This window comes from Bombina bombina, chromosome 2 (genome assembly GCF_027579735.1).
Source record: "Bombina bombina isolate aBomBom1 chromosome 2, aBomBom1.pri, whole genome shotgun sequence".
In the NCBI taxonomy this organism is placed as follows: Eukaryota; Metazoa; Chordata; class Amphibia; order Anura; family Bombinatoridae; genus Bombina; species Bombina bombina.
The window spans coordinates 1,211,946,576-1,211,960,118 of record NC_069500.1 but is presented as its reverse complement, the minus strand read 5'-3'; positions in this window follow the sequence as shown (position 1 = coordinate 1,211,960,118).

Sequence of the window (13,543 nt, the reverse complement as noted above, 5' to 3'; positions counted from 1 at the left end):
TTTTAAAACAAAATAGCATATTTTTGTTTAGCAAACCTACACTCCATTTGCTTTATTTGGAGGAGCTAATACAAGGCTAGCCATGGTTATGTTACTATTAAATACATTGGTTTGCATTTTTTATCAGCTAAATTCAATAAGGGAAACGTATGTAGCAGAGTTAGCCTTGACAAGTCAAAAGGGTGTATATTTAGTTTCTGAGAAAATCCTTAATATTTAGAACTAAATTAAATGAAAAGGGGACAAAATTAATCATATACAGAAAATATTTGAGTAATATGTCCCATAAATATGTTTGCTTAAACTTGTATCATTATAACCTAAACATAATGGGCCATATTACAAGTGGAGCACAAATGATTAGGGGTTTATCGCAGGGTCTTTGCACTCGGACTTACCGCTGGTATTACGAGTTGAAAGAAAATGAAACCAAAAAGTTGCACAAAACTCATCATAAATACATTACAAAGTACTGTTACACTCATAATAACACTATCTATTAAAAATATTGGACACAAAAGTTATAAAAGCTCAAATATATGAGGTCTCAGGTGTTAGAGAAAAAAAAGGTAGCCAAAAGGCTTTAACAGAGAGATACATACATATACATGTCTAAAGATGGATATTTATGTATTCTAACTTCGTCTTTTTTGCGCTCGTCGAGAACTCATAATACAAGTGCAACCCGATGAGCACAAAAAGATTACTTGTAGCGCAATAACGCTCGAGCAGGAGCATTAAATAGAGCTCCATTTGTAATCTGGCCCAATATGAGACATTTATCTCTCTACACTCAGTATAGCAAGCTATGCTCTTCTGAATGTATTCAGGCTAAAGCAGAATGAGTGATGTGTCACTTTGGTTCTCACTGTTGTGCTTGTAGCTAATTAATATGCCCTATGGAGCCATTGGCACTGCTAACAAGCAGCATGTACGTGGGAGTTTACCTCCTATGTTCATCTGACTGCCAAAATGGCTCATTAGTAAAGAGAAAATATGGATAAGAGATATATGGGATAGAGGTAAATGTCAGGGAATGGAAGATGGATCGCCTGGTACAGACCACTGTGTAGCAGAGATATTTACTCTCCAGTCAATATTGCTGATAAGTTCCCAAAAATAAATTCCACAAATAGAGTTAAAGGGACATGGAAGTCATAAGCATAATAAGGCTATACAGCCCCACCATATTTTTTCAAGTGACTTTGTACTGAGACTGGCATCATGTGCACATGCCAGGTCCTGATGGGTAGGTATGCTTTGTGCTTAACAGCAGCTGCTAGACAATAGTATGCTGGGGCTATACAGAATCAAGAATGCCATTAATTTGTTGTGTCCCTTTAATTACACATTATTCACCATGAAACATTAATTATAAAATTTTAACTGATAAAACAAACCTATAGTTTTATTTGGACTATCAACTAACAACTATGAATGTTGTGCTTGCAATATACTAATATATATAACCAAGGACATACTTGAAAACGAGAGAAATCTCAATGTATCCTTCCTGGTAAAATATTTTATAAATAAATAATATGATCCAATTGAATTATATGGGGTAATAATAGGTAAAATACAAAGAGACCAGTTAGTTAATAAAATAGCAGCTATTTTTTATCAACTTGTTGTTGTTATTATTATTATTATTTTAAATGTTACATGGACAATAAGTAAACATTAAACTTGCATGATTCAAACTTTCCAATTGACTTCTATTATCTTACTCCCCACATCGCAATAAACCTATTTACCCTATTAACCCCTAAACTGCAAAACTCCCACATCGCAATAAACCTAATTAACTTATTAACCCATTAAACCGCCAAAACCCACAACGCTAATAACTATTTAAATAACTAAGCACCCTAACCTAACACCCCTAACCTAACACCCCCTTAAATTACCTAAACTAATAAATTCTAAAGTTTTTGAAAAAATAAAAAATAAATAAATAAAACACCCCCCCCCCACAAAAAAAAAAAAAACAACTTAAAAAACCAAATGTCTAACCCCCAGGTTGCAACTCACCATTCCTGAAGTCCGGCGGACAAGGTCCTGTTCCAGACGGTGAAGTCTTCTTCCAAGCGGCGACCTCTTCTTTCTTCTTCCAGGAACATCCGGCGCGGAGCGGAACTGAAAATCGATGACCGCGGAGCTGAAGACCGGCGACCCTGGAACTGAAGACCGGCGACCTTGGAACTGAAGTCCGGCGACCCTGGAAGTGAAGACCGGCGACAGCGGAGCCATGAAGTGTGGAGGATCCTCTTCATATGATCTCCGCCGTACACTGAATAGTGAATTCAAGGTACGCAATTAAAGATGGCAATTGAATTCCTATTGGCTGATTTGATTCTTCAAATTAAAATCAGCCAATAGGATGAGAGCTACTGAAATCATATTGGCTGATTTGAATTTGAAGATTAAAATCAGCCAATAGGAATTCAAGGGACGCCATCTTTAATCACGTACCTTGAATTCACTATTCAGTGTACGGTGGAGATCGTACGAAGAGGATTACCTAAACTAATAAATTCTAAAGTTTTTGAAAAAATAAAAAATAAATAAATAAAACAACCCCCCCCCCCCCCAAAAAAAAACAACTTAAAAAACCAAATGTCTAACCCCCAGGTTGCAACTCACCCTTCCTGAAGTCCGGCGGACAAGGTCCTGTTCCAGACGGTGAAGTCTTCTTCCAAGCGGCGACCTCTTCTTTCTTCTTCCAGGAACATCCGGAGCGGAGCTGAAAACCGATGACCGCGGAGCTGAAGACCGGCGACCCTGGAACTGAAGACCGGCGACCTTGGAACTGAAGACCGGCGACCATGGAAGTGAAGACCGGCGACAGCGGAGCCATGAAGTGTGGAGGATCCTCTTCATATGATCTCCGCCGTACACTGAATAGTGAATTCAAGGTACGCGATTAAAGATGGCAATTGAATTCCTATTGGCTGATTTGATTCTTCAAATTAAAATCAGCCAATAGGATGAGAGCTACTGAAATCATATTGGCTAATTTGAATTTGAAGATTAAAATCAGGCAATAGGAATTCAAGGGACGCCATCTTTAATCACGTACCTTGAATTCAATATTCAGTGTACGGTGGAGATCGTACGAAGAGGATCCTCCATGGCTCCGCGGTTGCCGGTCTTCCGTTCCAGGGTCGCCGGTCTTCAGTTCCAGGATCGCCGGTCTTCAGTTCCAGGGTCGCCGGTCTTCAGCTCTGCGGTCATCGGTCTTCAGCTCCGCTCTCCGCTCCGCGCCGGATTGTTCCTGGAAGAAGAAAGAAGAGGTCGCCGCTTGGAAGAAGACTTCACCGCTTAGAACAGGACCTTCTCCGCCGGACTTCAAGAACGGTGAGTACCAACCTGGGGGTTAGACTTAGGGTTTTTTTAAAGTTTTTTTTGGGGGGGGTTTGTTTTATTTATATTAGGGATGGGCAGTAAAAGAGCTAAATGCCCTTTTAAGGGCAATGTCCAAAACAAATGCCCTTTTCAGGGCAATGGGTAGTTTAGGTTTTTTAGTGTTAAGTTCTTTTATTTTGGGGGGGTTTGGTGGGTGGGGGGTTTACTGTTAGGGGGGGACTTTGTGTATTTTTTCTAAAATAGCTAATTATCTTGGGGCAATGCCCTGCAAAAAGCCCTTTTAAGGGCTACTGGTAGTTTATTCTTAGAATAGGGGGTGTTTTTATTTTGGCGGGCTTTTTTTCCATAGGGATTAGGTTTAATTTTGTAAAATTTGGTAATTTCATTTTTTATTTTCTGTAATGTTAGCCTTTTTATTTTTTGCAAACTTATTTTTTTTTTTTGTGTAACTTTAGAATTTATTAGTTTAGGTAATTTGGGTTAATTTAAGGGGGTGTTAAATTAATTAGCCCTTTTAAGGGCTACTGGTAGTTTATTCTTAGAGTAGGGGGTGTTTTTATTTTGGGGGCTTTTTTATTTTCCTAGGGATTTGGTTTAATTTTGTAAAATTTGGTAATTTCATTTTTTATTTTTTGTAAACCTTTTTTTTTTTTTTTTTTTTTTAGAATTTATTAGTTTAGGTAATTTGGGTTAATTTAAGGAGGTGTTAGGTTAGGGTACTTAGTTATTTAAATAGTTATTTGCATTGTGGGTTTTGGCGGTTTAAGGGGTTAATAAGTTAATTAGGTTTATTGCGATGTGGGAGTTTTGCAGTTTAGGGGTTAATAAGGTAAATAGGTTTATTGCGATGTAGGGGTTTTGCGGTTTAGGGGTTTATAGGATAATTAGGTTTATTGTGATGTGGGAGTTTTGTGGTTTATAGGTTAATAGGGTAATTAGGTGTATTCTGATGTGGGTGGTTGATGGTAAAGTACTTGATGCGGCCGGTTAGTTGGTTTTTTTTTTAATACTTGATGCAGGCGGTTAGTTTTTGCTTTTGTAATGCTCCGTTTGCCTTCGCTCCATCCTGGTGGATTCAGAAAATGGCAGGGTGGTGAAACCAATTCTTTTTTCCTAGCTCTGCCAACATTCCATTAAGGATGCGTGCGCAACTGCCGACGGTGACGGACATTACAAATGCAATTATAGTATAGATTTGCTTTGTTCTCTTGATATCCTGTTGAAAAGCATATCTAAGTTGGCCGAGGAGCAGTAATGCACTACTGGCTGCTGACTGGTAGCTGCACATATATGCTTCTTGTCATTGGCTCACCTGATATGGACACAGATTTCAAGTGGAGCTCTATTGAAAGCGCAGGGTACAATATTAATATCATTGGGCCGCTCTAAAATTAGCTCTCAAATTGATATTACAAATCCATGGTAAAACAGAATAACCAGAGAAGATTTTGCACTGCTGACATCCATTTAGAGAGTCCTATATTTTCACTGGATATTGCGGCCTTGCTAAATATCTCTCAAATTACAAGTTGAAAGTTATGGGTTGTGCTTAATTCAGAATAGCGCCATATACAGTATATATATATATCCTATATAATAAAAGGCCAAGTGTGTTTGTCTGAAGCTGTAATGCGCAGTAGAGACTGCGCGCGAGGACAAACACACCTGGCCTTCCAACTGACCTGGCATCTGGCGTGTGGTGGAGTGGGCGTGACCGGGCAGAGTCGGGCGTGAGTGGGCGGGGCCGGTGGCCATGGCAGACTGGCCATGAGAGACAGAGAGCTCTAAAGAGGGAGGGATAGAGATTGCAGAAGAGGGGGATAAAGAGAGGGAGAGAGACAGCAAAAGAGAGGGGGAGAGTGCACAAGAGGGGGAGAGAGAGCAAAAGAGAGGGGGGGAGAGTGCACAAGAGGGGGAGAGAGAGCAAAAGAGAGGGGGGGGGGAGAGAGAGAGAGCAAAAGAGAGGAAGAGAGACAGCAAAAGAGAGAGGGGAGAGAGAGAGCAGAAGAGGGAGAGAGAGCGAGAGCAAAAGAGGGGGAGAGACAGCAAAAGAGAGAGGGGAGAGAGAGAGAGCCGAAGAGGGGGGAGAGAGAGAGCAAAAGAGGGGGAGAGAGCAAAAAGGAAGAAGAGAGACAGCAAAAGAGAGAGGGGAGAGAGAGTGCACAAGAGGGGGAGAGAGAGCAAAAGAGAGGGGGGGAGAGAGAGAGAGCAAAAGCGAGGAAGAGAGACAGCAAAAGAGAGAGGGGAGAGAGAGAGCAGAAGAGGGGGAGAGAGCGAGAGCAAAAGAGGGGGAGAGACAGCAAAAGAGAGAGGGGAGAGAGAGAGAGAGACGAAGAGGGGGGAGAGAGAGCAAAAAAGAAGAGAGACAGCAAAAGAGAGAGGGGAGAGAGAGAGCAGAAGAGGGGGAGAGAGAGCAAAAAAGGGGAGAGAGAGCAAAAGAGAGGAAGAGAGACAGCAAAAGAGAGAGGGGAGAGAGAGAGAGCAGAAGAGGGGGAGAGAGAGAGCAAAAGAGAAGGGGGAGAGAGAGCAGAAGAGGGGGAGAGAGAGCAAAAGAGAGGGGGAGAGAGAGAGCAAATGAGAGGGGAGAGAGAGCAAAAGTGAGGGTGGAGAGAGATGGAGAGCGAGAGAGAGCAAAAAGAGGGGGGAGAGAGAGCCAGCAAAAGAGAGGGGGAGAGAATAAAAGAGAGTGAGAGATACAGTAAAAGAGAGAGGGGAGAGAGCAAAATAGAGGGGGAGATAGAGAGCACAAAGAGAGGGGGAGAGAGCGCAAAAGAGAGGGGGAGAGAGAGCAAAAGAGAGGGGAGAGAGAGAGCAAAAGAGAGTGGAGAGAGAGAGAGAGAGAGAGAGAGAGAGGGGGGGGAGAGCATAAGAGAGGGGGAGAGAGAGAGCAAAAGAGGGGGGTAGAGAGAGCAAAAGAGAGGGGGAGAGAGAGCAAAAGAAAGGGGAGAGTGTAAAAGAGAGAGGGGAGAGAGAGAGCGCAAAGGAGAGGGGGAGAGAGAACAAAATAGATGGAGAGAGACAGCAAAAGAAAGGGGGGAGAGAGCAAAAGAGAGGGAGAGATACTGCAAAAGAGAGAGGGGAGAGAGAGAGAGAACAAAAGAGAGGGGGTAGAGAGAGCAAAACATAGGGGAGAGAGCAAAAGAGAGGGGGAGAGAGAGAGCAAAAGAGAGGGGGAAGAGAGAGAGCAAAAGAGAGGGGGGAGAGAGAGAGTAAAAGAGAGGGGGGAGAGAGAGAGTAAAAGAGAGGGGGGAGAGAGAGCAAAAGAGAGTGGAGAGAGAGAGCAAAAGAGAGGGGAGAAAGAGAGAGCAAAAGAGAGGGGGGATAGAAAGAGAGCAAGGGGTGGGACCGCTGTACTGTAAAAAATGGCCCGTGTACACAGGCTTTAGGACTAATATATATATATATATATATATATATATATATATATATATATATATATATATATATATATATATATTAATATTTATATATGTGTGTGTGTTAAGAACCCGTGATAAGGGATGTAGTAGCGCTGGTTGTAAAGAGAAAATGGTAAACACAATTATTATGTGTGATTAGATAACAAATGGAATACAGAATACACAGCAAATCAAACACCATATAAAAGAAACACTATAAAATTGAGTGGAAAGCTGAATTCTAAATGTCCCAGATGCTTGACCACTTATATGTTGTATATACACAATTGTAGAATTCGAGACTTGGGGTATGGGTGGAATGCAAACTTACAAAAAAGAACCTCAATCGTATGAGGTAAGGAAACAGCACATCAGGAAATCCCTCTCGGTAGATTAGGCTTGGCCCCTTAGGGTATAGGGGAAATTTCCAACAGCAAGCTTGTCTTTTTCCCTGCTGCTTTCCCGGATATCGGTGAAACTTCAGGGGGTTAAAGCCCTTTTTCCTCGGCCTCTTTCAGTGTGGATCCTCTCAGGATAGTATGGCAGTATCAACGATCTGCTTTTTCCTGATACGGACTGTTAATGTCTTTCCTTTTAGGAGAGTTTCAACACAGAGTTCTAGGGTCGAGAAGTGCAAAAATGTCTGCCCTAATGAATTACAGCTTGGCACTTTTCCTTAATGGAAAAGTGCCAAGCTGTAATTCATTAGGGCTTTAACCCCCTGAAGTTTCACCTATATCCGGGAAAGCAGCAGGGAAAAAGACAAGCTTGCTGTTGGAAGTTTCCCCTATACCCTAAGGGGCCAAGCCTAATCTACCGAGAGGGATTTCCTGATGTGCTGTTTCCTTACCTCATACGATTGAGGTTCTTTTTTGTAAGTTTGCATTCCACCCATACCCCAAGTCTCGAATTCTACAATTGTGTATATACAACATATAAGTGGGCAAGCATCTGGGACATTTAGAATTCAGCTTTCCACTCAATTTTATAGTGTTTCTTTTATATGGTGTTTGATTTGCTGTGTATTCTGTATTCCATTTGTTATCTAATCACACATAATAATTGTGTTTACCATTTTCTCTTTACAACCAGCGCTACTACATCCCTTATCACGGGCTCTTAACACACACATTTTTTTTAAGGGGGGGAAGCACTGCGCCGGCCGGGGATTCCCTTTTCTCAGCCGGCACAGTTGCCTCTCTCCTCTCTAAGGGATAGCTGCTATAGGGTTGGTTTTTTGCTCCCAGGGGATCACCACCTTCTAGATTGATATAGGTTCACTCCTCTGTGCTCTCATATCTCTTATCCACCCCCTCAGTCCAGCGCCTTCCACTTTTTTCGCTTTCTGTCCCATTTATATATGTGTGTGTATATATATATATATATATATATATAGAGAGAGAGAGTGGGGCAAAAAAGTATTTAGTCAGCCACCAATTGTGCAAGTTCTCCCACTTAAGAAGATGAGAGAGGCCTGTAATTGTCATCATAGGTATACCTCAGCTATGAGAGACAAAATGTTGAAACAAATCCAGACAATCACATTGTCTGATTTGGAAAGAATTTATTTGCAAATTATGGTGGAAAATAAGTATTTGGTCAATATCAAAAGTTCATCTCAATACTTTGTTATATATCCTTTGTTGGCAATGACAGAGGTCAAATGTTTTCTGTAAGTCTTCACAAGGTTGTCACACACTGTTGCTGGTATGTTGGCCCATTCCTGCATGCAGATCTCCTCTAGAGCTGTGATGTTTTGGGGCTGTAGCTGGGCAGCACAGACTTTCACCTCCCTCCAAAGGTTTTCTATGGGGTTGAGATCTGGAGACTGGCTAGGCCACTCCAGGACCTTGAAATGCTTCTTACAAAGCCACTCCTTCGTTGCCCGGGCGGTGTGTTTGGGATCATTGTCATGCTGAAAGACCCAGCCACGTTTCATCTTCAATGCCCTTGCTGATGGAAGGAGGTTTGCACTCAAAATCTCACGATACATGGCCCCATTCATTCTTTCATGTACACGGATCAGTCGTCTTGTTCCCTTTGCAGAGAAACAGCCCCAAAGCATGATGTTCACAGTAGGTATGGTCTTATTTGGTTGCAACTCTGTATTCTCTCTCCTTAAACACAACAAATTGTGTTTCTACCAAACAGTTCTACTTTGGTTTCATCTGACCATATGACATTCTCCCAATCCGCTTCTGGATCATCCAAATGCTCTCTAGCATACTTCAGACGGGCCCGGACATGTACTGGCTTAAGCAGGGGGACACGTCTGGCATTGCAGGATCTGAGTTCCTGGCTGCGTAGTGTGTTACTGATGGAAGCCTTTGTTATGTTGGTCCCAGCTCTCTTCAGGTCATTCACTAGGTCCCCCCGTGTGGTTCTGGGATGTTTGCTCACCGTTCTTGTGATCATTTTGACCCCATGGGGTGAGATCTTGCGTGGAGCCCCAGATCGAGGGAGAGTATCAGTGGTCTTGTATGTCTTCCATTTTCTAATTATTGCTCCCACAGTTGATTTCTTCACACCAAACTGCTTGCCTATTGCAGTCTTCCCAGCCTGGTGCAGGTCTACAATTTTGTTTCTGGTGTCCTTCGACAGCTCTTTGGTCTTCACCATAGTGGAGTTTGGAGTGTGACTGTTTGAGGTTGTGGACAGGTGTCTTTTATACTGATAACAAGTTCAAACAGGTGACATTAATACAGGTAATGAGGGGAGGACAGAGGAGCCTCTTAAAGAAGAAGATACAGGTCTGTGAGAGACAGAAATCTTGCTTGTTTGTAGGTGACCAAATACTTATTTTCCACCATAATATGCAAATGTGATTGCCTGGATTTGTTTCCACATTTTGTCTCTCATAGTTGAGGTATACCTATAATGAAAATTACAGGCCTCTCTCATCTTCTTAAGTGGGAGAACTTGCACAATTGGTGGCTAACTAAATACTTTTCTGCCCCACTGTATATATTATGTATGTATATGTATATATTTATATATATATTTGTGTGCGTATCTTGCCATCCCCTCCTGTACCTATCAGTACCTGCCCCTGCTCCCATCACTTTCTCCTCCTTTGAAGTCCCCTGCATTTGCCTGTTCTCCCCCCTCTCTCTCAGAGTGGCAGTCATCTATCGCCCTCCTGGACCAACCTCCCAATTCCTTGACAATTGTGCAGTTTGGCTTTCTCACTTTCTCTCTACAAATATACCCACTTTAATATTCGGGGACTTCAATATCCCCATTGATAACCTATCTGCCCCTGCTGCCTCTAAATTATTTCATTCACATCCTCCTTCGGTCTCTCACAGTCCACCCTATTTCCTACTCACTGTGATGGACACACTATTGACCTTGTATTTTCCTCCCTCTGCTCTATATCTGACTTCACCTGTTGCCTCTTTCTTATTTCAGACCACCACCTGCTCACCTATAATCTTAAAGGCCCATTAAACTTGACATTTCAACAACACATAAAATGTTTAATTATTGCAAGTGAAACATTATTGCAATATACAGTACATTCATTATTTATTTTGCAGCCTTTTGTTTTATAATACTCCTAAAAATGAGTTTGTTTTACTTTCTCCCAGGGAGGCTTAGGTTAATACTTTTAGGCAATTTATAAACCTCTACAATACAATACAAGTGTGCAAGCTACCCCAGTCTGCACATGTGCAAACAGAGTTTGTGCTATATCTGAATATTAGTCTGTGATTGGTTAGCAGGGATTCTTTTGTTCTGGGGAACAGGGAAATCAATGAAAAGAATAAACATAAAACAATATACTCATTTGACAAAATAAAGCTTATATATGAAGGTTTATAATCATGTAGTTTACAATTTGTGTTTAGTGTCCCTTTAATATATAGGCTAAACCCACCTCTCCCTCTCGCCCACTCACCTGTAGAAATCTGAATGCTGTTGATTCGCTTAAATTTTCCAAACTTATTAAACACTTCCACTATTACCACTACAGTCCACTATAACAAAACTGTATCCTCTGCACTAGACACTCTTGCTCTTCCCCAACTGTGCAAAATCCCATGCTGTCAGTTACAGCACTGGCACTCGCCATAAACCAGCTACTTGCAAAAATGCTTCCACACTGCTGAGCGAGTCTGGATGAAATCTCGCTCTAAACCTGGTTTCATCCACTATAAATTAATTCTTCGTTCTGCTAAAAGCAACGGCCACTACTCTATACTTATCTTACTTCACCTCTCAGCTGCCTTTGACACAGTCAACAACCCCCCTCCTCCTACAGACCCTCTACTCTCTTGGTCTCTGTGACATGGCGTTCTCTTGGATCCACTCTTATCGTTCTCACAGTTCCTTTTCTTTGTCATTTGCTGGCAACTCCTCTTCAATGCCTTTGTTTGTTGGAGTACCTCAAGGGTCTGTCCTGGGTCTTTACTCTTATCTATTTCTACATCTTCACTGGGTAAACTTATCAACAGCTATAGCTTCAATATCACCTCTATGCTGATGACACCAAGAGCCACCTCTCCACCCCTGCTCTCTCACCCTCTGTCCTTTCTTACGTCAGCAACTGCTTATCTGGAATTTCCCTCTAATCCCCCCTAGCTTCACTCTGATTTTTTACTTCTCTATCACTATCTTCAGCATCACCATCTTCCTATCACCCCAAGTCAGCTGCCTCTGAGTTACACTTGACTATAACCTGTCCTTCATCCACCACATCCAATTGCTGTCTTTATTCTGCCACAACCACCTACGCAATATTTCCCAAAAAATGTCAGTTTCTGAGCACTGACACCACAAAGCAATTAATCCACTCCCTTGTCATTTCCAGACTTAACTACTTCAATAACCTACTCACTGGCCTTCCTCTCTCCCGCCTATCCCTCTTCAATCCTTCCTAAATGCCTCTGCCAGGCTAATCCACCTTTCCGTTGCTCTGTATCTGCTGCACCTCTCTACGAGTACCTTCACTAGTTCCCATTCACAGCGGATATAAATTCAAAATTCTCACCCTGACCTACAAAGCCCTTACCAATGCCGCTCCCCACTACCTCTCCTCACTAATCAACAAATAAACTCCAGCCCACCCACTCAGATCCAACAATGATCTGCTGATTGCATCTTCAATTATCACCTCTTCCAATGCTAAACTGCAGGACTTCTCATGTGTGGCACCTACCCTCTGGAGCACTCTCCCTCGCGCTTTCCCCTAATCTGCCTTCTTTTAAATGCTCCCGAAATACATTTTTATTCTGGGAAGCCTACCACCCAACTCAGTAACAAATTAATCCCACTTACCTAATAATTGCCCTCATCTAACTCTGTATTAAAATCATTCTCTCCCGTGCAGTCCTCACCTCCCGTTTCTCACCCTCCCACCCTTCTAGATTGTAAGTTCTCACAGGAATAGGGCCCTCGACTCTTCCTGTATGTGTATTTGTCAAATTTAGTCACATCTCTTTCAAGTTTTGTATCATTGTTTTATTTAAACAAATTAATCCCCCTTGGACAGTGCACGGGAATATGTTGGCGCTATGTAAATAAATAATAATAATAATATATATGTGTGGTATACATGTGTATAATGTGTATTAATGTGTTTATATGTGTAACTATGTATGTGTACACATACATAAATATTAAAGATGAGAAACTCAGTAACTATTGATGAAGCTAGTTATAACATAGCATAGTCTCTGAGTGCCGTAGCACTAGGTGTGTGTAATGTAATATGATACTAGCTTAAACAAGAGGGGACAAAGGGTAACTCACTGTAACCGCTGAACGGATCCTCACCAACAGACCACTGGGACCCACCATCCGGTAAAACCTTGTGCTGTAATCGAAGTAGGGATCGTGTCTCTCTTACTTCCTGATGATACAGCTCACAAGTTGTCTACAGCGCGCTCCTCTGCGTTCTTCGGTTACCCCCCTACCTCACACTCATGTGACCTACCCACTGGCCAATAGTACACACACAACACCTGCTCCAAACACCACATCCACTGTTGTGTCCGGATTAAAGCTGGAATGAAGACACTTGTACAAATACAAATGTCAGGATTATTGATCTGATATAAATATAGACATAGTAGCAACCATGGGAACAGGGCATATGTACAAATAAACATGCAAATATATTTGGATGGCATATATAAACAACCTAGTATGCAAATTAGTATAGCACTATGACATTATTATAGCAGCCATACCTATTGGTAAAAAATATATTTGCATGTGTTTTTGTACATATGCCATGTTCCCATGGTTGCTGCTATGTCTATATTTATATCAGATCAATAATCCTTGATTTGTATTAATGCAACTGCGTTAACAATATCTTGACTATGCATTGTCTAAGTTTTCGTGCATGTAATTGACATTTGAGGGTGTAATCGTGTTGACTGTCTTGATTGGGTTGATTCATGGAGGCGTGTGTTTCTTTTAACCTATCATGATTGTTTATATGGTTTTTAAACAGGCATGGGGTTTAGCACTGAAGGCTATGACTATGGATGTAAATCCGAAACGTGTAAGCCCTTTAGTGCTACGCCTGTGAATGCCAGTCTACTTGACAGGATATGCTGTTTCCTCCAATGTTTTTAACGATTGATGCTGAATAAAGTTATTGATTTTACTTATACTTAGTGTCGGATTATCATCTTCTACAAGTGTACACATACATAAACACATACAGGGAGTGCAGAATTATTAGGCAAATGAGTATTTTGACCACATCATCCTCTTTATGCATGTTGTCTTACTCCAAGCTGTATAGGCTCAAAAGCCTACTA